This window comes from Puma concolor, chromosome A2, assembly GCF_028749965.1.
Source record: "Puma concolor isolate L17-30 chromosome A2, mPumCon1.1.hap2, whole genome shotgun sequence".
NCBI lineage: Eukaryota > Metazoa > Chordata > Mammalia > Carnivora > Felidae > Puma > Puma concolor.
In genome coordinates, this window is record NC_141668.1 from 94,400,583 (window position 1) to 94,424,145 (window position 23,563).

The 23,563-nt window shown below is 37.1% G+C and overlaps 1 long non-coding RNA gene across 1 annotated transcript in view; it reads right to left on the reverse strand.

Annotated features, from left to right (window-relative positions):
* LOC147583336 (uncharacterized) overlaps positions 1–23,563 on the reverse strand; it is a 102,308-nt gene that overhangs the window by 31,813 nt on the left and 46,932 nt on the right. The window contains exon 2 of the long non-coding RNA XR_015243047.1: positions 21,152–21,268. This is a non-coding gene — a long non-coding RNA (uncharacterized LOC147583336). The remainder of the gene's footprint in view (positions 1–21,151; positions 21,269–23,563) is intronic.

The following is a 23,563-nucleotide window of genomic DNA, read 5'->3' on the forward strand; positions in this document are numbered from 1 at the left end:
TCTGCTCATTTTAATTTTTATTCTTTTTAATTTGATTTTTTAGTGAGAGAGACAGAGAGATAAAGAAAGACAGAGAGGGACAGAGGGAGAGGGAGAGAGAATCTTAAGCAGACCCCACACCCAGTGTGAAGCCTGACACAGGGCTCCATCTCACGACCGTGAGATCATGACCTGAGCTGAAATCAAGAGTCAGATGCTTAACCTATTGAGCCACCCAGGCATCCCTCTGCCCCTTTTTAAATGGGATTATCTTTACGGGGGTGTTGAAGTATATAAATTCTTTATATACTTTGAATACTAACCCTTTGTCAGAGATGTCATTTGCAAATATCTTCTCTCATTCAGTAGGCTGTCTTTCAATTTTACTGATTGTTTCCTTGGCTGTGCAGAAGCTGTTTATTTTGATGTAGTCCCAATAGTTTATTTTTGCTTTTATTTTCCTTGCTTCAAGAAACACATCTAGAAAAAAGTTGCTATTTCTCATGTTGGAGAAATCATTGTCTGTGCTCTCTTCTAGGATTTTTATAGTTTCATGTCTCACATTTAGGTCCTTAATCCATTTTGAATTTATCTTTGTGGATGGTGTAAGCCAGAGGTCCCACTGCATTCTCTTGCATGTAGCCATCCAGTTACCTCAATGCCATTTGTTGAAGAGACTGTCTTTTTCCCCTTTGCATATTCTTTCCTCCTTTGTCAAAGATTAATTGACCATATAAATGTGGGTTTGTTTCTGGGCTTTCTGTCCTATTCCATTGATCTATATGTCTATTTTTGTGCCGATACCACATTGTTTTGATTACATTTTTGTAGTATAACTTGAGATCTGGAATTGTGATACCTCCAGCTTTGTTTGCCTTTTTCAAGACTGTTTTGGCTAGCCAAATCCAAGGTTTTGAATGAAGATTTACTCCTAAGTTTTCCTTTAAGAGTTTTATAGTTTCAGCACTTGTATTTACTACTTATATATACATTATATACATAATAATGTACATTAAGTTGTTTTAGCCCTTATATTTGTATTACTTTCCGGACTCCTCATTCTATCCTATTGGTCTATATGTCCATATTTATGCCAGTACTACAGTTTTGATTATTGTAGTTTGGTAGTAAATTTTGACATTGTGAAGTATGATTCTTATTTTTGTTCTTCTTTTTCAATATGTCTTGGTAACTGAGGGCCTCTTGAAATAGGATTTGAAGATCAGCTTTTCCATTTCTGAAAAAAAAGACCACTGAAAATTTGATAGGCATTGTACTGAATTTATAGATGGCTTGCAGTATTATTGTCATCTTAACAATATTGAATCTTCAATACATAGACAAGGATGTATTTCCATTTATTTGTGTCTTTAGTTCCCTTCAAAAATATTGCTATAGTTTTTCAGTGTACATCTCGCACCTTCCTGGTTAAATTTAATCCTAGGAATTTATTCTCCTGGATACTGCTGTAAATAGAATTGTTTTCTTAATTTCCTTTTCAGATTGCTCATTGCTGTTTTATAGAATTACAACTGACTTTTGTATTGACCTTTATTCAGTATATTCAGTAATAATTTTATCAAATTCTTTAATTAGCTGTAGAGTTTTTTAGTGTGTGGGTTCTTTGGGTTTTTCTTTATAGGATCACGTTATTTGCAAATACAGTTTTACTTCTTCTTTTCCAATTTGAATGATTTTTATTTATTTTTATTGCCCAATTTTTCTGGCTAGAACTTCCAGTACAACATTGAATAGCAGTGGTAAAAGCAGGCATCTTAATCGTGTTCTTGATCCTGGGGGATATTTTTCAGTCTTTCACCACTGAGTACAATGCCAGCTGTGGGTTTTCTATAAATGCCCTTGTCATAGCAAGAAATGTCCCTTCTATTTCTAGTTTTCTGAGTGTTTTCTTTCTTCTATTTTTTAATATTGAATTGTATCAAATAGTTTTCCTGCGTCAACTGAGTTGATCATGTCATTTTTTTTCCTTTGTTGTATATATATGTAATACGTATTACACTGGTTGATTTTCCTGTGTTGAAACACCTTTGCATTCTTGGGATAAATCCCACTTAGTCATGGTATATAATCTTTTCAATATGCTATTGGATTCAGTTCATTAGTCAGTATATTTGAGGAACTCTATCTGATTTTGGCATCAATATTCATATGGATCATTGGTCTGTAGTTTCTATTTTGTTAATATCTTTGGCTTTGGTATTAGAATAATGTTGGCCTCGTAGCACAAGTTAGAAAGTATTCCTTTCTTTTCTAGGTTTTGGAAGAGTTTGAGAAGGACTGGTGTTAATTCTTTAAATGTTTTGTAGAATTTACCAGTGAACCCATCTAATCCTGGGCTTTTCTTTGTTGGAAAGTCTGATTACTCGTTCATTCTCTTTACTTGTTATTGGTATGTTCAGATTTTCTATTTCTTTCCTCTCGAGTCAGTTCTTGTAATTGTACATTTCCATCCATTATTCCTGTCCATTATTGAAAGGGGGATATGGAGTCTCCAACTAATATTGTGGAACTATTTCTGCCTTAAACTCTGTATTTTGTTTTGCATACTTTGAGGCTCTATTGTTTGATGCATACATGTTTATAATTATTATGTATTCTTGATGATTTAAACTTTTTATTAATAGATAATATCCTTATTTGTCTCTTGCAATAATTTTTGACTTAAAGTCTATTTTGTCTGACATTAGCATAGCCATCCAGCTTTCTTTTGGGTACTATCTGCATGGAATATTTTTTACATCCTTTCATTTTCAACTTACTGTGTCTTTGGATTTGTAATCAGCACACAGTTGATCTCCAACCACAAGAGATGATTTTTAAATCTATTCTGCCAATCTCTGTCTTTTAACTGATTAGTTTAATCTAGTTACACTTAAAGTCATTACAGATAAAGACTTATTTCTGCCATTTTGCTATTTGTGTTCTATATGTCATATCTTTTTTTGTGACTCAAATCCTCCAATACTGCCTTATTTCATGCTAATTTGTTTGCTGTGTCCTTTTGATCCTCCCTTCATTTCCTTTTCTGTATATTTTTTAGTTATTTTCTTCATAGTCACCTTGGAGATTACAACTAATATCTGGAAGCAAGTCACTACAAAATATAATTAAGATAAGTCCCTGCTTTTGGAAATATTGTTCCATTTTGGCTTTCATGATACATTGCCTTTGATCTATTTATTTTCATTTCTTTTAAGCAATTACATCTTAACTGGACATTTCATTAATAATAACAATAGAAGAAGAATTAAGATAGACATTAATAGAGATCTGTCTACAGTGGCTTAAATGCACAAGGTTTATATTTATATTTTTTGTGTAATGAGAAGTCTAGCAAGGTTTGCAAATGCTTGCTGGCATGATTCAGTGACTCAGAGATATCACGATCAAAAGTTCTGCTCTTTTCATCTTTCCCTCATGGTCCAAAAGGGTTCCTATAGCTCTAGTCATAATGTATTTATTCCATGAAAGGGAAAGGAGGAAAAAGCAAATTAAAAAGCATCCTAAATAGCCAATTTAGCCCTCTTAAAGAAATTTCATAAGTTACATCCAACAACTTCCTTTACAGATCATTTGCCATCCATATCTATAAGAGAGATTTGGAAATGTAATTTTTCTTTTAGCTGAGAACATTGCTACTCCTGACAACTCAGGGTTTCTATTACTAAAAAAGAAGGGGAGAATAGATATCAGCAAGGCAACTGGCACATAATTGGTTGTTAACATTTATATAATAGGTTTTATGTGTCAGACATAGTTCTAAATACCTCATATATATATTAGCCCATTTAGTCATCACAGCAATCCTAAGGGATAGGTGCTCTTATTATCTCCATTGTACAACGACAAAACTGATTCAACAAAAGGATGTAACTTTCTTAATGTCTCAGACTTATTAAATATTTGAGCCAGAATTAGAACCCGGCTATCCTCTAGATCTCATTTTTTGAAACTACTCTCCTATACTGCTTTGCACTGAATAGGAAACAAATCCAAAATCTAAACATCTTTTTTCCTTTTCCTTTCACAATCATCTGTTACTGTTTAGATGCCACTTTAAATCCAATATGATTAAAAGAGCCTTTATAGCTGGTTCCTTCACTGGCTTCCTACATCTGCAGCTTCCATTGCTATTTTCCTTTATGCATCATGGATTGCTGCCCAAGAATTGTAAGCAACAGAAAACTCATTTTAATGAAAAATGTTCAGGAAGTTGTGGCCCATTAGTTCTTCACTGGCTCTCTCATTGACAGTTGTATCTCTAATTCTATCCTAGTATTTGATCACTGTGATGGCTTCCCAGTGGGTACCCTCACCTCCATTCCTGGAAACTTATGTTTAGAACAGTCTAATATATACAGATTAGTTGCTGAGCAGTGTGAAGACATTGAATGCCAGTCTGAAAGTGAAGGTCTTCAACTCTTTTTAAAGTTGATTTATTTTGAGAGAAACAGAGCGGGGGGGGGGAGGGTGGAAAGAGGGAGAGAGGGAGAGAAAAGGACAGGAAGAGGGGAGAAGAGAGAGAGAGGAAGAGAGAGAATCCCAAACAGGCTTCACAATGGCAGCACAGAGCCCAAGGTGGGGCTCAATCCCATGAACCGTGAGATCATGACCTGAGTCAAAATCAAGAGTTGGAGACTTAACCAACTGAGCCACCCAGGCAGACACCCCATCTTTCTTAACATATTTTGTAAATCCATCACATGAAATGGATCTTTACTGCTCAGTCAAAATTCCTTGGGTTGAAATTCAATGTTCTAAACTAGGCTCAAATCTTTGCAACTTTATTTTCATTCACTTCTCTTCCTCTAATATATTCACAGTCACCTAGCCTCTCCTAGCAAAAGCATAAAGGTAGAAAGGAATAATTACAACCTCCCCTGTCTGACAACTGCCCCTTCCTCCCAAGTTATTTATTGACCCTCTCAGTTCTTACCACGTCAGCTCATGGCAAAATAGATAATGGTGACAGAAATAACTAGAAAATCAGAAGACAGTCATTGATGCTTTTGAAAAAGCTTTTCACAATAAAAAGAATGAATTTTCTCACAATAAGGGAATTTTTTTTTTACTTTCTCTATATCCTCACTAAGAAATACCATTTTCATTAAGTACTATATGTATATTTATTGTTTAAATTTAAGATGAACTGTTACAGGTAACTACTGTTGTATAACAAATGCCCCCCCAAAACTTTGTGGGATAAAACGATGATTTGTTTGCTCATAATTCTGTGACTTGAGCTGTACTTGGCAGTGATAGCTCTTCCTGGCGCCATGTAATTTTGATAAGGACAGCTCAGCTAGCACGTAAGTCACGTGATCCCAGCTGCCTGGAAGGACTTGTGCTGGCCGTCCCTCTTTTTCTCTGTTTGTAATCTCTTTTCTTCCAATGGCTCTCTGTCCGTGTGGTTTCTCTCTCTTGCAGTGTATTTGACTTTTTTAAAAAATATATTTTTTAATGTTTATTTATTATTGAGAGACAGAGAGAGACAGAGCATGAGTGGGGGAGGGGCAGAAAGAGAGGGAGACAGAATCCGAAGCAGGTTCCAGGTTCTGAGCTGTCAGCACAGAGCCCGACACAGGGCTCGAATTCAAACTGCGAGATCATGACCTGAACCAAAGTCGGAGGCTTAACTGACTGAGCCACCCAGGCGCCCTTGACTTTTTTTTTTTTTTTAATATCATAGCTGGTACCCAAGAAGATAAAAATGAATGCTGCAAAGCTTCCTAAGGCCTATGCCCATAAGTCATACCAAACAATTTCTGCCACACTGAGCTGATCAAAGCAAGCCAAAGAGCCAACCTAAATTCAAGGGGAGAAAAAGGCTCTCTTTCCCTGGGGTAGGAGTAATCACTGACAGCCAACATTACAGACAATCTACCATACAAGTCCTTGCTTTTGATTTGCCTCAAAAAAGACATAACAAAAGTGTTTCTCAACAAAAGAATGGTGTGAAAACCATTATCCTTGCTTTTTTTCTATAGCTACATAGCAGTTTGACTATCAAAGTATATCTTGCTTTGTGTTTCTCAAAATTCCAAATATGTGAAATTTTAGTAAATATTAAATCAGGTAGAAAGGATTCTTTCATGAGTTATGGTTTGAATAACAGCCCCTAAAATTATGTGCCCAAACCTTAACCCCCAGGACCCGTGAATGTGACCTTTTTTTGGAAAAAGGGTCTTTGTAAATGTAATTAAGTGAAGGATGAGAGGTCATCCCGGATTAACTGGGTGGGCCCTAAATCTAATGACAAGTGTGCTCATAAGAAGAGAAGAAGACTCAGGAATACAGAGAGAAGAATGCCATGTGAAAACAGAAGCAGAGATTGGAGTTACACAGCCAAGGAATGCCTGGAACCTCCAGAAGCTAACAAGGCATTCCAGGATTCTCCTTTAAAGCGTTGAGAGGGAGTGTGGCCCTGGTGACACACTGATTTCAGACTTCTGGCCTTCATAACTGTAAGAGAACAAATTTATATTGTTTTAAGCCAACCAGTGTGTGACAATTTGTTATGGCAACCCTAAGAAACTAATAGGTAGTTCTTTATCAAACTCTTATTGAAAATATTTTACAACATACTCTTTTGAAAACTTCCACTTCTAGTTCATCCGATTTCAGAGGATATTCATGTTGCAGAAGAGAGTGAAAGGCCGAAGAAGTTGCATTTATCTCAAACTCAATAAGAGCTCTTTTAGCAACAAAATTTAAACATTAACTCCTGAATCGTGCAGATTTCCCTCATTGGCTTTGTGTCTATAGATACAGTATTGAAATCATCTCATCATTTATATTGGCTGGATACTTATACTGATCCATCCGGACCCTCACAAAACCTTTCTTTGTCCCATATAGTATCTCTGTGGTCTCTAATATTTATGGCAAGGAATTAAAGGTAAAATATTTCATCGTTTTCATGGTTTAAATTGGTGGCTGTCAAAGAATGGCAGTCTTAACCACCAGCAGCAGCAGCATCACTTGGGAACTTGTTAGAAATGCAAATTCTTGAATCCTACCCCTGCCCTACTGGATCAGAAACTCAGCAATTTGTGTTCGAATGAGCTCTCAAGGCAATTCTGATACCACTAACATCTGAAACTGCTGGGGGTTCTGCTACTTGCTAAGTATGTCTATTATTCCAATTAAACTTTCTGGAACTGAGGAAATAACCAGAGGATGAGACCGGGGACCTACTGGACCCACTGTGAAAGAGACTGGAGCTGAAACTCCATTGATCACTTGATCTCATAAGCCCCTGCTCTGACTGATGGACCACAGTGACATTTTGAGCCTCCATGAATTAATATCGGTTCAGAGGCAGTGTCCAGGAATCTTACAAAAACCTAATTATTTCCTTGTTTCCAACGCGCAGTCAATGCAGGGCGTGGTATCATAGTGGGGTCTGAATGTTAGTTCCTACCACTGGCCAACTGGGCACTCAGCAGTGGCTAAAGTCAGGTCAGTCTTGGTGAGTGGAAGTCAATGTCACTTCCAGGGATTATAGACTTCAAATTTTGAGTTATTACTATCTAGTAACTAATTAAATTTCTTATCTGTGGATATGCTGAACATATGTTTTTCCCCACTGATTTCTTCTTCTTTTTAACCTGCCTCATGTACCCAGTGTTTTTACTAAGTTATGGCTGCTGTCCAACATCTGGTTCTGAAAGAAAACTACAAAAATCCATCAAAACACATTTGCTTGATTCCTGTGGGTTTCTGGGTGGGGAATAAGTTTAAACTCTGTGTGAACCTAATGAGGATAAAATAAGCAAGGACAGAAGAATGAAACGTTAGGTTGGGACTGCAGAAAACCAGACTGTAGGTTTGTGCCCTGAGCCCTTCTTCTATGACAGCCATACTGTTGGGTACAAAGGAACTGGTGCGCTATGCAACCTATTTTCCACTGCAAATACAGGTATTCATTATGCCATAAATATCCGATAAGCATCATTGAAACCTTTCTTTTTGCCTTTCTGGATGGAGAGACCTACCTAATTAACAGACCTGATCCCATTCACTAGGTGAGTCTACAAAAATAGACTCTCTCTCTCTTCCTCTCAACCCATACTCACTATTTAAGGAATGAAGCACAAGGCAAAATTTAACAGAAACTGGATTTAGAAGTATTGCACAGATGTCTGACAAATTTACCAAAAAAGTTCCAGAATGTACTACCAATTATGTGAATTATAGGATTCTGTCACTCTCTCCACACTAGATTTTCAATCTAGTTGCTCTGCTTCTAAGAACATATATATAGGAATCATATATCTGAAGACTGAAATAGGAAAATTCATTTCTAAGCACTTGGTAATATATATAGTCCCTTCCAAAGGTTAAAAGTTAATTGATGTTTAGTAATATGTAACAACAAGCTCCAAGTCTACAGCAAAGAAACACTTCATACCTTTTATGTCATCTCTTTATGTGGCAATTTTATGAATCACATTTCGCTGAAACTGTGATGCTATCAATTGTAAAATGCATCATTGTTTTATATGTCATTAGAAAGAAAAAAGTTGTCAATTATATCATATGTTATATTTTTATTTTACATTAATTGAAAACTCTCTTAGACATATTTAGAGGTAGAATTTTATCATATGTAACTCATGCTTACATCACAAGAAAATGTTAGCAAAATAAGTTGTTTCTCATTCCTAAAGCTTCTTCCCCTTCAAGTTCAACTCTTCTGAATCAGAGGTGTTGATGCCCAAGCTTTCTCCCATACCACCTCGGGCCATCAGGAGATGCGCTGCTACATCATGTACTAATAAGAGGGTCCACTCTGGTCTCTAGGCTTTTCTTCCACACTACTGATGCTTTTCAAATATTTGATGCTGACAGTAAAACGTCTACTGGAAGAAATCAGTGGAAGGTTTTCAAACAATTGGGTTCCACATTACTTTTTAAATGAGCATTAAATATTTGTTGACTAAGGTGTTCAGAGCCACAATTGTCTAGTCTTAACATTGGACATAGCAACAGAGTTGTTATACTTTGTGTTGAGCTTTTCCTTTTGTTCTCCCACTGCATATCAACAAAACTAAACAAAAGCACGCTTGGGGTGCCTGGGGGCTCAGTTGATTAAGTGTCCGACTCTTGATTTCAGCTCAGGTCATGACCTCACGGTCCATGGGTTCAAGCCCCTCATCGGGCTCTAGGCTGACAGCATGAAGCCTGCTTGGGATTCTCTCTCTCTCTATCTCTCTGCCCCTTCCCCACTTGCTGTCTCGCAAAATAAATAAATAAACTTAAAAAAAATGTAGCATGCTTGATCAGTAATGGAGGGCCTCTATCCCATCAATTTCATACTTGATAGGTAGGTGTCCCACTTCACTTTCTCTCCCACCATGAACCCTAGAGGGGTCTCTTTCTGGTCAAAGAAATATGTTTCTTTTTTCTTGTTCCTTTGAAGGAGCGACTCTATTATGTCCATTTTTTCTCCCCCTCCACCAGGCTTTTGACTAGTGGTGTATTACTGAAGTGACAAGGTGAATTGTTATGCTCAAGTTCATCCACATGCAGGCAATGACAATTTCTCACCTGCATCCTTGTCCTCAGTAACTATAAGTGACAAGATGCCATCAGATAGATAGTTGGCATGACTAAGGGCTCCCCATTTTAGATATTAAATGTCAAAATGTGGGGGAAAGTATGAATTTTATATCTCAAAAAAGTAATTGTTTGATCTTAGATTTCTTCAAGGGTGGTGATCATGACTTATATATCTCTGTATCCCTGGCATAATCACTGCTGTATTATTCAGAGATCAGTAATTTTATTTGTTGAATGAATTAAGGGTTCACAAATGGGCAGGAAAAAAGTTTATAATGCGTACCAACAAAGCATGACCCTCCCTTTTGCTTCCCTAATGATAGAAAATAACGAGTATTTAAGCCAGATGTTTCTTTAAATAAGAACATTCCTTTCCTATAGCAGTTGTGAATTAAGAGTAGAGATTTATAAAAAAAAAAAAGAAAGAAAGAAAAAAAAAGAGTAGAGATTTATATATGCCATAAATACTATCCTCAAAATTAAGTGATGCAAAGACTTCTGTGAGAAGAAGCCCCTTCCTCTTACAGTGCCCTCCCTCCCCCCCCCCCCCCCCCCCCCCGCCCCCAGCACTCTCCCGACAGGGCCAAACACTATCCAGCTGGCAAGGAGAAATGTTTACAGGGTCCAGCCCAGCATCACAAAGTGGGGCAAGTGGGAGTAGATTTGGAGCTGGCATAGCAGAAGATTATATTTTATTAACATATCAAAACAATCTGGCTAAATACAATTTGTCAAAACATCTCATATATCCTGTGAACTTTCAAGCAAGTTGGACAGAGGCAGATTTCTGCAGATGTTTTCTCACTATTAATATGGCAAGAAAATCCACGTATAACAACGCACTTTTGCAAAACTATTAGCCACAATGATGGCTCTCCAAATCTCCTATGTGGACATTCACTGGTTCCTTTTACTTTTATTCTTAGGGAACCAGGCATTTTTATAGTCAAATAAAACAATATTTGTCACTGAGTGTGGGGAGAAATTAATCAAGTTAACCAAAACTCCCTGCCTCACTTTACCCTCAAATAATTTATCTCATTATCCAACCTTCTGTGAATATAGATTTTAACTTACTACAAATTGCTATTTTCAAAGAAAACATTCTCAATTAGTACAATCATTCAGGATGAAGTAAAAGGTAAAACCACACCTGTGAACAGGGCAATTTTAATATAAAAACATAGTAATGGGATTAACTATGAAGAGGATTCTAAAAATAGGCAGTGTAAGGAACACTTACACTGGTTTTGGGCTGTGGGAAACAACTCAAGAAGGAAGCTGAGAAGAGCACCCACCCCACCCCCAAGCACTGACCAGACTTCCCAAGAAGCCACCCACTGGGGCTGGCATCTCTGGTCTCCAGCACACCCCTGACAGAGGAGCTGCCCACGTCCAGGAAGTGTCACTGGCAAAGAAGCCATCCCCAGCAACAATACCCCAGGATCAAGAAGGAAAGCACCAGTATAAGGAGAAGAAGGCCCCTCCTCTTACAGTGTCCCACCAGCACTCTCCTGACAAGGCCCAACAATGTGCTAGCTGGTAGGAGAAATATTCAAGGGTGCAACGCCGGTATTGCAAAGGTCAAGAAGGATGGATTTGGAACGGAAAGACGATAAACTGACAACTGGCATAATTAGCTTACCTTTTTGTTGTTCTACACACGGCACAAAAACTCTACCTTTAGAGCCGTCCAGCACCTGGTGCATAAAGACTGGTGCGGGAGAAGGGGAGATGTCAGATCGTTGTTACTGCGACTCTATATACAGCATCTATTTCCCCCTGGGCCTTAGCTGCCCAGCAATGCTGTCACGTTCATGACCGTCTCTTCCCCATCCCCTGAAAACATCCATTTTAAAATGATTTCCTCATGTCTCTACTGTTCAGCAAGACTGAGGAGTTTTTTTTTTTTTTTTTAAATAAATGATCTTGTTGCTTATTCTAAAGAGAATTAAAGAACCCTACAGAACGAACCACAACAGGTGCGTCTATTGCCGACCCCACTCCTTTCCTTGTCATAGAGGAGCAGGTGTATTCTTCCGTTATGATGCTTATTCTACCACCCAGTCTCTGGACCCCACCCCCTCCCATGCCTCTCTGCACTAGGTCTTACCAGTTTTATTCTTGTTTACTTTCCCTGTGCTGAAGTATTTCTAAAACTCTGGTCTTTCCAATACACACCTCACATTGACCTGGCATACTTACTTAAACACAGATTCCAATGTTCCATCTCAAATCAACTGAGTCAACAGCTCTGTGAGGCAGAACCCAGAAAACTCTTTTATCTGAGTGTCCTTGACAATATTTGTGCATGCTACATCTTGGGAACTAGTGATATACTATCTTTTTTTTTTTTTTTTTTTTTTTTTGCATGCTTACTGCTTCTAACTCATTAAAAATACTTCCTGGTTCTTCCCTCCTCTGATTTTTATTTCATCTTTCTTTTCCCGTTCACAACACAGACTCTTTTGAAAGGCTTGTTCATAGTGGGTTTCAGAGCAGACTAAGAATCACTGTCTGGCTTTCACTTCTGAGATGCTAGAAATATTCTCCCAGGTCATCATGACTTTTTCGTGATAAATTCAAAAGATTTTTTTAAACTTTTCAACTCTTCTGTTGAAGAAAAGATTTCTGCAGTGTTTAACACTGATCTTTCCTTTATCTTGGCTTTTATTTTATTTTTCTTAATTTCTTCCTACTCCTTTATCTTATGCCTTTATTCTATGCCGAAGCTCAGACTTATCTGCCCATCTCTTAAATATGGATATATCCATCGTTCAACACCTGACAGTTTCCTTCTCTTCCTACACACTTCCTAAGCAATCTCTTAAACCTCTATTTCTGTACCTACCGCTTACATAATAATGTAAGACAAAAATCTCTCTTCTCAACTTCATACCCATATTAAATTCAACTAAATCCTGGAGACCTTAACCTAGATGCTCCATTTTAAACTCAATGAGTTCCGGTTTTAGGCCTCACTTTCTTCATTCAAGCCCCAATTTTTCTTCCTACACCTTTGTGAATAATACTATAATCCCTTCAGATGTTAATGCGATCATTAATTATTTCCTCTCCCTAAGCTCACATCCAATAGTCACACAAACTATGAAATCTCTCTTTTAGCTAATTTTTTTGCAATGCCACAATTTTATTTTAGACGACATCATGCGTGTTATGCAGATGCCTACTGAATTTTCTTGCTCCCCAAGCTTCCTCCTCTTCTACTTTCCACTGTCAAGAATTTTTTCTAAATATCAACTGTGATCATGTCACATCCCTTTTTAAAAACTGTTTCCATATACTGTACCAACAACAAATACAAGATAAAATTTTGCAAAGCATACAATTTTCAATATGATTAAAAATATCAAATACCTAAAAATAAATAGTCTGAATGATGTGCAATATCTCTATAGAAAAAAACCTTATGTAGAGAAAACAGATAAGACCTAAAGAAATGGAAGCTATGCCACATTAATGGGTAGGAAAGTTCAATACTTTATAAACTTGTCATTTCTCCCAAAATCAATCCATACATTCATATACACCCAATCAATACTGCAAAGTTGTTCTCTAAAAATTTTACAAGCTGTTTCTAAAATTTATGAAAATATAAAGACTCAAGAACAGTCAAAGCAGCTTAAAGAGCATATCGAGATGAGTTTTTCTACTTTTATTCAAACTCATAAAACTAGAACAAGACAATGGAATGTTAGTCAAAGGACAGAGAGGTATACAATTATTATTTGATGATAAAAAACATTTTCATTCTTTCCCGTTCTTAATTTTGGCTAGTTTTGCCTCTCTCTTCCTTTTTTCTTGATCAGTCTTGCCAAAGCTTACCAACTTTATTAGTCTTTTTAAAGAACAAACTTTTGGTTTATTTACTTTCTATTTTCTAGTTTATATTTATTTTCTAATTAATTAAAAGTGAGTTTAATTTGTTGTTCATTTTCTACATTCTTGAAAAAGATACTTAGCTTGTTTTCAGCTTTCTTTTCTAAGTTATATATTTAAAGCTACATCTTCCTCTAAACTCAGTTTTATGTATATGCCATAAATTTGAAGATTTTTATTAACATTTAGTTCCAAATACTGTCCAATTTCCCTTCTGATTTCTTCTTTTAGTCAAGGTTATTTATAAGTATGTTAACTGCACTTCTAAATATTTGGGGATTCTATAGTTAGCTTTTGTTATTGATTCCTAGAGTACCTGCAGTGTGGTAGGGGAACATCCTCTGAGATTTAAATCCTTTATAATTTGTTGCAAATTGTTTTATGGCTTAGCATATGACCAATTTTGCCAATTTTGGTAATTGCTTCTTATGCTCCTGAAAAGAATATGCATACTGTCCTTGCTGGGTGCAGTTTTCTGCATATTAGTCAATATGGTTCATCATGTTTTCAGATATTTATATGCTTACCAATTTTTTTAAGGCTGGTCTATCAGCTATTGAGAGAGGCACGTTTAAGTTCACCACTGTAACTATAAATTTGTCTTTTCTCCCTTAAATTATATCCATTTTTGTTCTAAAGCTTTATTAGTTATCAGATACCTACAAATTTTGAATTGTTTTCTTCCTGGTAGATTTACATATTTAGCAAAATCAAATGTCTCTCTTTGACTCTATTAATATTTTTTCCCTCAAGTCCACCTTGTCTGGTATTAGTAGAGCTACACATGGAAAATCTTTTCCTACCCTGCTGCAATCTTTTTATGCCTTTACATTTAAAACTTGTATCTTGTAAGGAATATACAGTTTTATGCTATTTTCTTATTCAGTCTGAAAATCTTTGTTTTTTAGTTTGACTGTTTAGTCATTCATTGTTTAGTCACATTTATAGTGCAATTTATAGTGTAATGAGTAACAATATTGTTTTTATATCTACCAACTTGTTGTATGTTTTCTATTTATACAATTTATTTTATGTTCCACCGATTATTTTATTATTCTAATTTTCCCTCTATTAACCTGTGAGATATGTAAGTACATGAATAGATGTATATATTTTATATACCTCTATATATCTAAATATATTTACATATAGATATATAGTTATGCATTTATGGGGAGAGAGGTATAGTTACACCATATAGTTACACACACATATATATACACACACATATATATACACACACACACATATATATATACTTATCTATACATATACCATACATATAGTTATCTCAGAAATTACAAATGCATCCTTTGAAACCTTCACTCATTATCACCTCATATAATAATTTTTACTACTTAACAATGAGAAAAAGTTATGATTTTTTTAAAGTTCTTTTAACACCCTCAGATATTTTGTTATTATTATGCATTTAATTCTATGTATAACATCACAAAATATTACTATTTAATTTTTATTATAAATATCATTTTATATGTATACGTGTCTTGCTCAATACCAGTGATATTTTTCCTTCTTGCATTTCTGTTTTTCTGTGTCAGGGATCATTTTACTTCTGTCTGAAAAATCTCCTGTAGTGTTAAAATTTTTTTTCTTAAACATTTATTCATTTTTGAGAGATGGAGAGAGACACAGCATGAGCTGGGAGGGCCAGAGAGAGAGGGAGACACAGAATCCGAAGCAGGCTCCAGGCTCTGAGCTGTCAGCACAGAGCCCGACACAGGGCTCAAACCCATGAACCGTGAGATCATGACCTGAGCCAAAGTCCAACCCTTAATTGACTGAGCTACCCAGGCGTCCTTCCCCTGTAGTGTTTAGTGTAATATTTGCTGATGGTAAATCCTGTTTTTGTCCACATGAAAACTCTTTATTTCACTTTCAATTTATAAAATCTATTTTCATCTGGTGGAGAATTCTAAACTGACAGTTATTCTCTTTCATCGTTAAATATGTCATTACATTGTCTTCTGGCTTCCATCATTTCTGTTAAGGAATCAGTTGTCCATCATATTGGTACTGTTTTAAAGGTAATGTATCTTTTTTCTTTGCATACTTCTAATATTTCTTTCTTTCATTTTCAGCAGTTTTATATGCCAAAGTGTGGCTCTCATTGTATTTATCCTACTTGGACTTCATACACTTCTTGAATCTATTATTCAGTATCTTTGGTCAGATTTATAAAATTCTTGAAAAAATATTATTTCTTCCCTATTGTCTTCTTCCCTTCTGGAACTCCAATTTCTTATAGGATTTACCTTCACTGAAACTTCTTTTAAAAGATGTGCTTCCAGAAGAAGGAAATGCAACCTAAAAGAAGAACTTCAAAAGTAAGATCCAGCAGTAAAATAAAGGAACTGACAAACATTGGGGTTAACAGAAACAAGAATTTATTACATAAAATATTATTATCATTATTATTTACAACTTATTTGAAGAATATAAAAATGGGTCAAAACTAAAATAAGGAAATGTTAGATCTGGGGAATGTGGCATTTAAGTGTTCTAAGAATATGTGCTTTTCAAGTGAGGGATAAAAATGCTGATTAACATTCAACTTTTCAGTCACATATGTGTGTTGAAAATGTAAGACTGTTTATTTAAAGAAGATAAGTAGAACACAAAGCTTTATAAATATTATTGGAGCAACAGGGTTTTTAAATAAAAACAACCTACTAAAAGGTTGAAAGGAGGGGGGGAAATGGAGCACAGCGTAAAAGCAGATAAACAAAAATCACAAAATAAGATGGAAAAAATAAATAATGAATACATCACTTTAATTGAATTTGACAGTTAAATAAAAACTAGGGTTGGATGAAATAAAATGGAACAATCTTCTGTTTAAAAGAGACACATTTCAGTGTGCAGAAAGATTACAAGTAAATGGATGGTAAAATATATACCATGCAGTCAGTAATCAAAAGAAATGTTCTACATTTTTGCAAGAATCAGCAAAATTTTTCTGTAAAGGGACAGATAACAAATATTTTTAGGTATATGTCACAACTACTGAACCCTGCGATTGTAGTAAGAAAGCAGCCATAGACATTATGTAGACAAATGAGCATACATGTCTTCTAATAAGACTTTATTTACAAAAACATGTGACAGGCCATATTTGGCCTACAGGCCGTAGTCTGCTGACCTTTGGTCTATTGAAAGGTCAAAATCATGGGCCTGATAAATATACAAAAAAATATTTTAAGATATCATGATTTTATACGAAAAATCAATCTCAGAAGCTGGACTAGGTATTCAATAAAAATACAGAAAAAGGAATTGAGCAAAAATGGTAAACAGCCCAAGTTTTTACTCTCTTATTCACCTTAACCCATCATTCCTTTTCTTTTACCTCACTCCCACCTCTTACCAGTTCTAGACAAAGTAAATATTAAGACAGAGGCTTAGGAAAGTGATATCAGATAGGAGAGTTTATCGGAATAGAATCTCCAAAAAGTATAGGATGGAATTTAGGTGATCTTCTGGCTGACAATTCTGAGGCAGTGCTTCTGAAGCCCCCTTTATGATATCACAACTTGTGTTAAAGAGGTTCCCAAAACTGAGCCCACCAGCACCTATGAATAATTATTCAGGAAACTATTAGAGGACACTGATCACCCTTTATACTTTGAATTACAATAATAAAGCCTTGGAATAAGGTAAGCAGCAAGACAGTATAAACATGCTGTTTTACAGTTTATTTATTTACAGTTACTTACTGCCTCTTAATTATAATTATTACCACTAGGTGGCACTCATCCAAAGCTGTATTTACCCAGGAAGGTGAATTAGACGTTGCAAACTGACATGGCCCGACTCTAGCCCACATAATGTGTTTTGATTGGCCCACGATGTTTTCAGAATTTTGTATTACTGGTATATGTTTAATTCCATATTATAAAACTGTATTTCTTGCTTCTCCACCTGCCAGCAGCCAGCTGACTCTACCAGGCCCTTTCTATGGCACTCTCACATGAGACCCTGCTTAGGTTTTCTCATCTTGTCTGTTTTAATCATTTCTAGTCCCATCTGGCCCCTATAGGTGTTTAACTGTGTGATCTTTACCCTACAGTTGCACCAGAAAATCTCAAGCAATGGCTGTTTATTAAAAAAAAAACAACCTAAGGAAAATATAATTTAATACTGAAACGTATCCTAGAAATATAGATGTAAAGAGAAAAGATATAAGACTGACATTAAGATCTGGTTTCTACCTTACAGAATGAATACTGAATTGGAGAAAGTAAAGGACACTTGGAGTGAGGTAAGCAGTAAGACAGTATAAAAAGGTAAAAAAACCAATAGCATCCAGCAAATGTCAGTTGACTGGGTCCATTACTGGCCTAAGCAACTGATTTAGATTCATGCATTAAATTCTCAAGATCATTCTATGATGTGTGTTCTTCCTTCCCATTATACAGATAAGAAAGCTGAGGCCCAGAGTTATATAACTTCTCCAAAGTCAAACATAATAAGTGGCAGGAGTGTGTTTACACCCAGGTAGGTCTAATGCAAAGCTCAACCTCTTCTATTCTAAGGTCCTTGATGCAGACAGATTATTTGGTAATCAGTTTGGCATATAGTTTGATTTGTTCTGTCATTCATACTGAATCTTCCTGAGTCTTAAAACTGATTTATCCTGATGTCTCCTGTTGAGTAAGGAGATCGTTCCTGAAGGAAAACAGTCAATGAGTGTGCTCCCCTGTCTTCTCCATTTTGAAGAAGTGCCATGGTCCATGTAGACTGCAATCATTCTCTCCCTTTTCTTCCAAGGATTCCCCCTCCTGTGAGATCTTGAGAGCTCCCAGGGATGTTTACCCATGCTTGAAAGAACCAGAAAACCTGGTCCTTCAGTGGCAGAGGCCATTCCTTTTTATAGTTGCTGCCGCATGGTGTCGCTATTGAAACGCAGGGAACACAGCCACCCAGGTAGGGTCCCTGCTGCACAATGTTGTTGCTGAGTCCCAGGCAGGTTCTGGGGCTGGAGACCTCCGCAGAGAAAAGCCTTGGTGACCCACAAGCACTACTGCCATCCATCATTTATCTATCATTTTCCTTCTCCGCAGGGAGAAGGCTCTCCTTAGTGTCTCGTACAACTATGATGATTCTATGCCGTTGTAGGCCTGTGTGCCCCATGACTTCTGTCTTATTTATAAGAGACTATTTGAGTATACACATAAAGACATTTTTACAAGATCCACACTTAATCTCCAGGGTGGCTGAATCTGGAGGTGTTCTCAGTCTCGGCCATGTAATTGGCCAGAATTACCACTCCTCCCTCCCCTCTTCTTTACCAACCCCTAATGTGAAAGAACTCCATCTTTGTCCCAGTGACCATCCCCTTTTTTATACAAGGAAGAACAACATTCCTTTATGGCAATAGTTCACCTTGTTGCAAAAGCATGGTCCATTTAGACTGAGTGACCTTAATGCCTGTAAATCTTTCTACTGCTCATAGAATTACTCTGCATGGATTAAATCACCTTGCATGCATTAAAGCAACATATTTTGCTTTCAGAGATTTGACGTTCACTGACCGTGTGAAGCATCCTCAGCAGTTCAATACCAAGTGGATGATCCCCAAATCCCTTCTTGGTAAAAAAAAAAAAAATAACTGGTGTCATTATTATTTGCCACTTAAGAGCTAGGGGAGCATGCAATGGAACAACAAATGATATTTAAATAAAGTTTCCAATTCAGCAAAATCTTTCCCTCTTATAATTCGATTGTATGCCAGTGTTCTTTCTCATGAAAGTATTTCTGTGTCGTTAAGTACAGACATGAGATAAAAGAATAAATACGAAGACAATGCTGAACATAGAGTTGAGGATTGCCACATAATTAGATCAGAAACAACCTTGGTAAATTATCCATTTTGCTGTGGACATATAGTAATATAGACATCTGGTCATTCAACTCTCCACTAATCTGAACAGAGAGAAATTCACAAATAACCCAAAGTCAAAGTTCAAATAAACTGTGTGTCCTCTTCTGCTGCTTCCCAACTTCCTTCAACCGACCTATAAGCAGCCGATCCCCAAGGTCTGGCTCAAATTTTCCTAAAGCCTCCACCCCAGCTCTGATCCCCTGGGGAAGGGAGAGGGAGTTCCAGTGAACACCAATGGTAACAAGCAATAAATAACCACTGCCTAATTCCTGAGTCCTGCCTCATTATTCCCATAAGTAGGAACTCAATTACTGTATCCCACTGTAAGTGAGAAGTACCTGTATCCTAATCTCTAAGATCTTGCAGGGAGTAGAATTGCATATCCCCTCCCATCAATCAGTTCTAGAGGTAATTAGCCAAGGAAATCATTTTTTTAATGTTTATATATTTTTTGAGAGAGAGACAGAGTGCGAGCCGGGGAGGGTCAGAGAAGGAGACACAGAATCCAAAGCAGACTCCAGGCTTGAGCCTGAAGCGGAAGCGGGGCTCAAACCCACAAACTGCAAGATCATGACCTGAGCCAAAGACAGAGGCTTAACTGACTGAGCCACCCGGGCGCCCCTCAGGGAAATAATTTTTTAAAAAATTAGTATAGTATTAATTTCGCTAAGAACTAAGAAAAGTAATTTCCTGACAGGTCATATATTTTTTAAATGGAGGGTATTAAGTAACTAGTACTTTTTACACCAGTGATATAACCCCTTTCTAAACAAAAAGGAAAAGTTTAGAATTTTAGGAAGGTCTTATTGACCATGAAATTCAAACAGTGACTTTTTCACTTACAGATAAGGAAACTCCTTGCCATCAACATTAATTTTCTCATCTGCTAAATGAAGGGCTCCAAAACGATTTGACCTCAATTGCAGAGTTACTTACTGGGGTGAAGAAAAAAAAGCTAAAATTCCTATCTAAGGCACTTTCTATCACCACACGCTGCATTAGAACTAATCAGTCGTTGTCTTCTAAGACCGCATGCCCCTCCCCCAGAAGTCAATGGTCTTCTACATCAGAATTCCAGGATGCAGCGTTTAGAACATTTGGCTGGAGCGGAGAAGGAAAGTTGCTGGCATCGTGGCTATTCTTTTGTGGTCTACAGGCAATCCAAACAACAGTTGTGTGCTGTTATATTTCAATTCTCAAAGACTGGTGGGATCCCATGTTATGGTATGCTTAAAATAAAAACAGAGAGACCTCCTTTCTGAGGCTGTGGGTCGACATGCAGTTTTGTGCCACTTCATCAGAACTCGGTCTTTTGACCAGAGCGTTTATTACAAAGTGCAGCAAAGCACAACACAACCGCAAGAGAAACATTAGAACTCTCTCCCCCTTGGGAATTAGTCTGAAGAGATTTTCCTTCAGAAATCACATGTCTGCCTCGGTGCTCACTATGCCCTGAACTCTTTTCCCTGCATTCATCTCCCATGGGCTTCTGCAAAGAAAAAACCTTGGTGAGTTGGGAACCAGGCTAATAAACATTTTATGGCCTCTTTCATTGAACGTCCACCCTTCTTTGGAATGCCAACTATCTCATCAAGTTATCTTTAGGAGTGAGAGTTGGGTTGGCACAGAGGCACTCTTAGTCCTAATGAAGTTGAGATGTGGGACAGAACATGTAAACGAAGATATCCTTCGGTGACTGGGGAAAAAAAACTGAGCAAGTCTAATATTTTGAAATTAGAAAAACTGAAATAAGGGAATTTATTGTATGTGGAGTTAACTCACCTATGCACAGAAGGCTTCTGAACGTCTGTCACTGGCTTCCCAAACAGCTCCTGTCCCCCTCCTGTTGGTTTAGGTTCAGGACAGACTACTTTGCATCTCTATTCTTTTTCTGTGATCCTGAGAAGGTTAAAGATAGAAAAGGATTTCAATTTGCTTTTTTTATTTTTAATCTCTATTTTCCCTTCTTAAAAAAAGAAACGTTGCACTTGGCTGGAACTTCTATTCCATAGTTGCCTGAGGCTGGGTTGGAGCTGCAAAGTTGCAAAATAAATCAGAACAAGCTGTGCTCTGGTGTTTCTAAATTATTAAACATTTACATTTGACTGGTCAAACAGCATCTTTTTTCTAAATGTATACACCCTTGATTGAGCGGCAGAGTTTGGTGTCGGTAATTTGGAGGGTACCTCATTCTATCAGAAGACATAGTTTAGGCCCAAGTAAGCTAAACTCTGCTGATGGGATAGAAAATTTAAGTACAAGGGTGGACTTTTAAAAAAAAACTTACACCCATAGAGTACATAAACACTCTAAACCAGCAAAGCAAAGAAAATGATGTGTTTATGATGCTAATTACTGAACTTCACCAGCTCAGTCCAAGATATATTAAAAAGTTGCTTAGACTGGCAACGTACCTTGTTCCATTATTAGGCTTTAGCCTTATTTCCCCCCTAAGGTCAGAGCACTAGCCCTGAAGGAAGAGGCTAGGAAACCTGAATAATGTTATGAAGTGATCCAAGAATAAAAGAATGCTTAAGGTAATTTCTATTCTTTCGGGATCCTAAGGTCATACGCTCTTTAGTTTGAAAAAAGTTCATGAAGCTTTCCAAGATGACAGCTTTGTAACCAAAAGAGAAATGGAGTATGGTGTAGTCTAGTGTCTGTGTGAGTTGTAGGTGATAATATTTAAGGGTACAATGATGGAAAACCAAAGTAAATTCTAATAATCTGCTCTGGAAGAAAACTCATTTAGATTACCTCCTTTCTTGTTGCCATTTTCCAAAAACTTTTTTGTGAATATTCTACAATTTGCATACTTTGCAGATTGGGAAATATAGTGGTTATCCACAATAGTTAATGAGAACAACCCAAGATTTCCATTTTTTCCATAGTGTTTCAAAACCTCTAGGCTAAGTCATCCTCTCTTTGACGTATCTTTAAACACTACACCTAGTATCAGATTATTCCATCACATAGCATTTTGTTAAAATATATTGAAACAAGTATGTAATATGATATTTCCTGCGGTACAATATTCCCACCTTGCAAATGTTCCCACTAGCGACCACTCGTAATCACATTATGTCCGAGTGGTGATTGAGGGAATGTCTAATAGATTAACTTTCCCATTTTCCTGCACAGTCAGCTGTTCCCAGGCTCCCATTAATGGTTGCTTTTAACCAGATTTCTCTTGAATGATAAGATAAAAGGGGGCAGGGATCAGAAAAGTTGTGAATTGATAACCACCGTACTGCTTTAGCCCCCAGTATGGATCCAGGGCATTGATGAAGAGACAGTTATATGGGACAGAAATAATTCTTTGGGTCTTCATCTTCTGTCCTTAAGCCCCAAAATCAGTCTGTTCAATTTTGGTCTGAAGAAGGCACTCAGGTCTCAGAAGCCATAGATTCCAATATCTCACCCTACCACCACCTCCTGACTTTCCTTTTCTCAGAAGATCTTGTTTTTACCCCAGAGACCTCCCTCTCCTTCATTCCACATCTCCCCTCACCCAAGTGTGCGTGTCCTTTCAATAGTAGCTTTCCTACTGACACTGAATGTCATGATTTACCTTCTCTACCTTCTCACCAGCACCTCCATTTACCTCCAATCTATCCTCCCACTACCCACTCTGCATACCACCTGATCCTTAGATGAAAGACAAGAAATAACCCACCTTTTCTCCTATTCTATCTAGGGGACTGAGCCCTAAATTGAACAACACTGTGAGTTGAGGAAACCAAACTTCTGGGCTCTGACTTCACAACCCATGGGTGCCTCCTATCTGCACTTTTATTAGCTAATGTAAGTTTTCCCTTCCATTCCCTTCCATTCCATTCCAACGGCTCTTCTCAATGTACACCATCACTTTTCTGCCATTAAATTCACAGCCTAACTCCTTGTTCTCACACCTCTTCTCAATGTTACCTTCTACTCAGACCATGCTCAAAGCTTTCACTGGTTTGTTTGCTTGCTCTTTAGTTTTTTTTCTTCTCATTCTGAACTTTCCATCTTATCTGCAAATGTATTTACCACCAATCCATTTTTACCTTTTTTCCTCTGGTCTAAGTTCTCCCTACTCAGGTGATGGGTCAACCACCCAGCCCTTGACCTCATACACTTCCTTCAATCATCTACTGCCTCTCTTATATGTTCCATTTCTTCTGTTCTACCTGCCTGTTTACCACCCCCCAC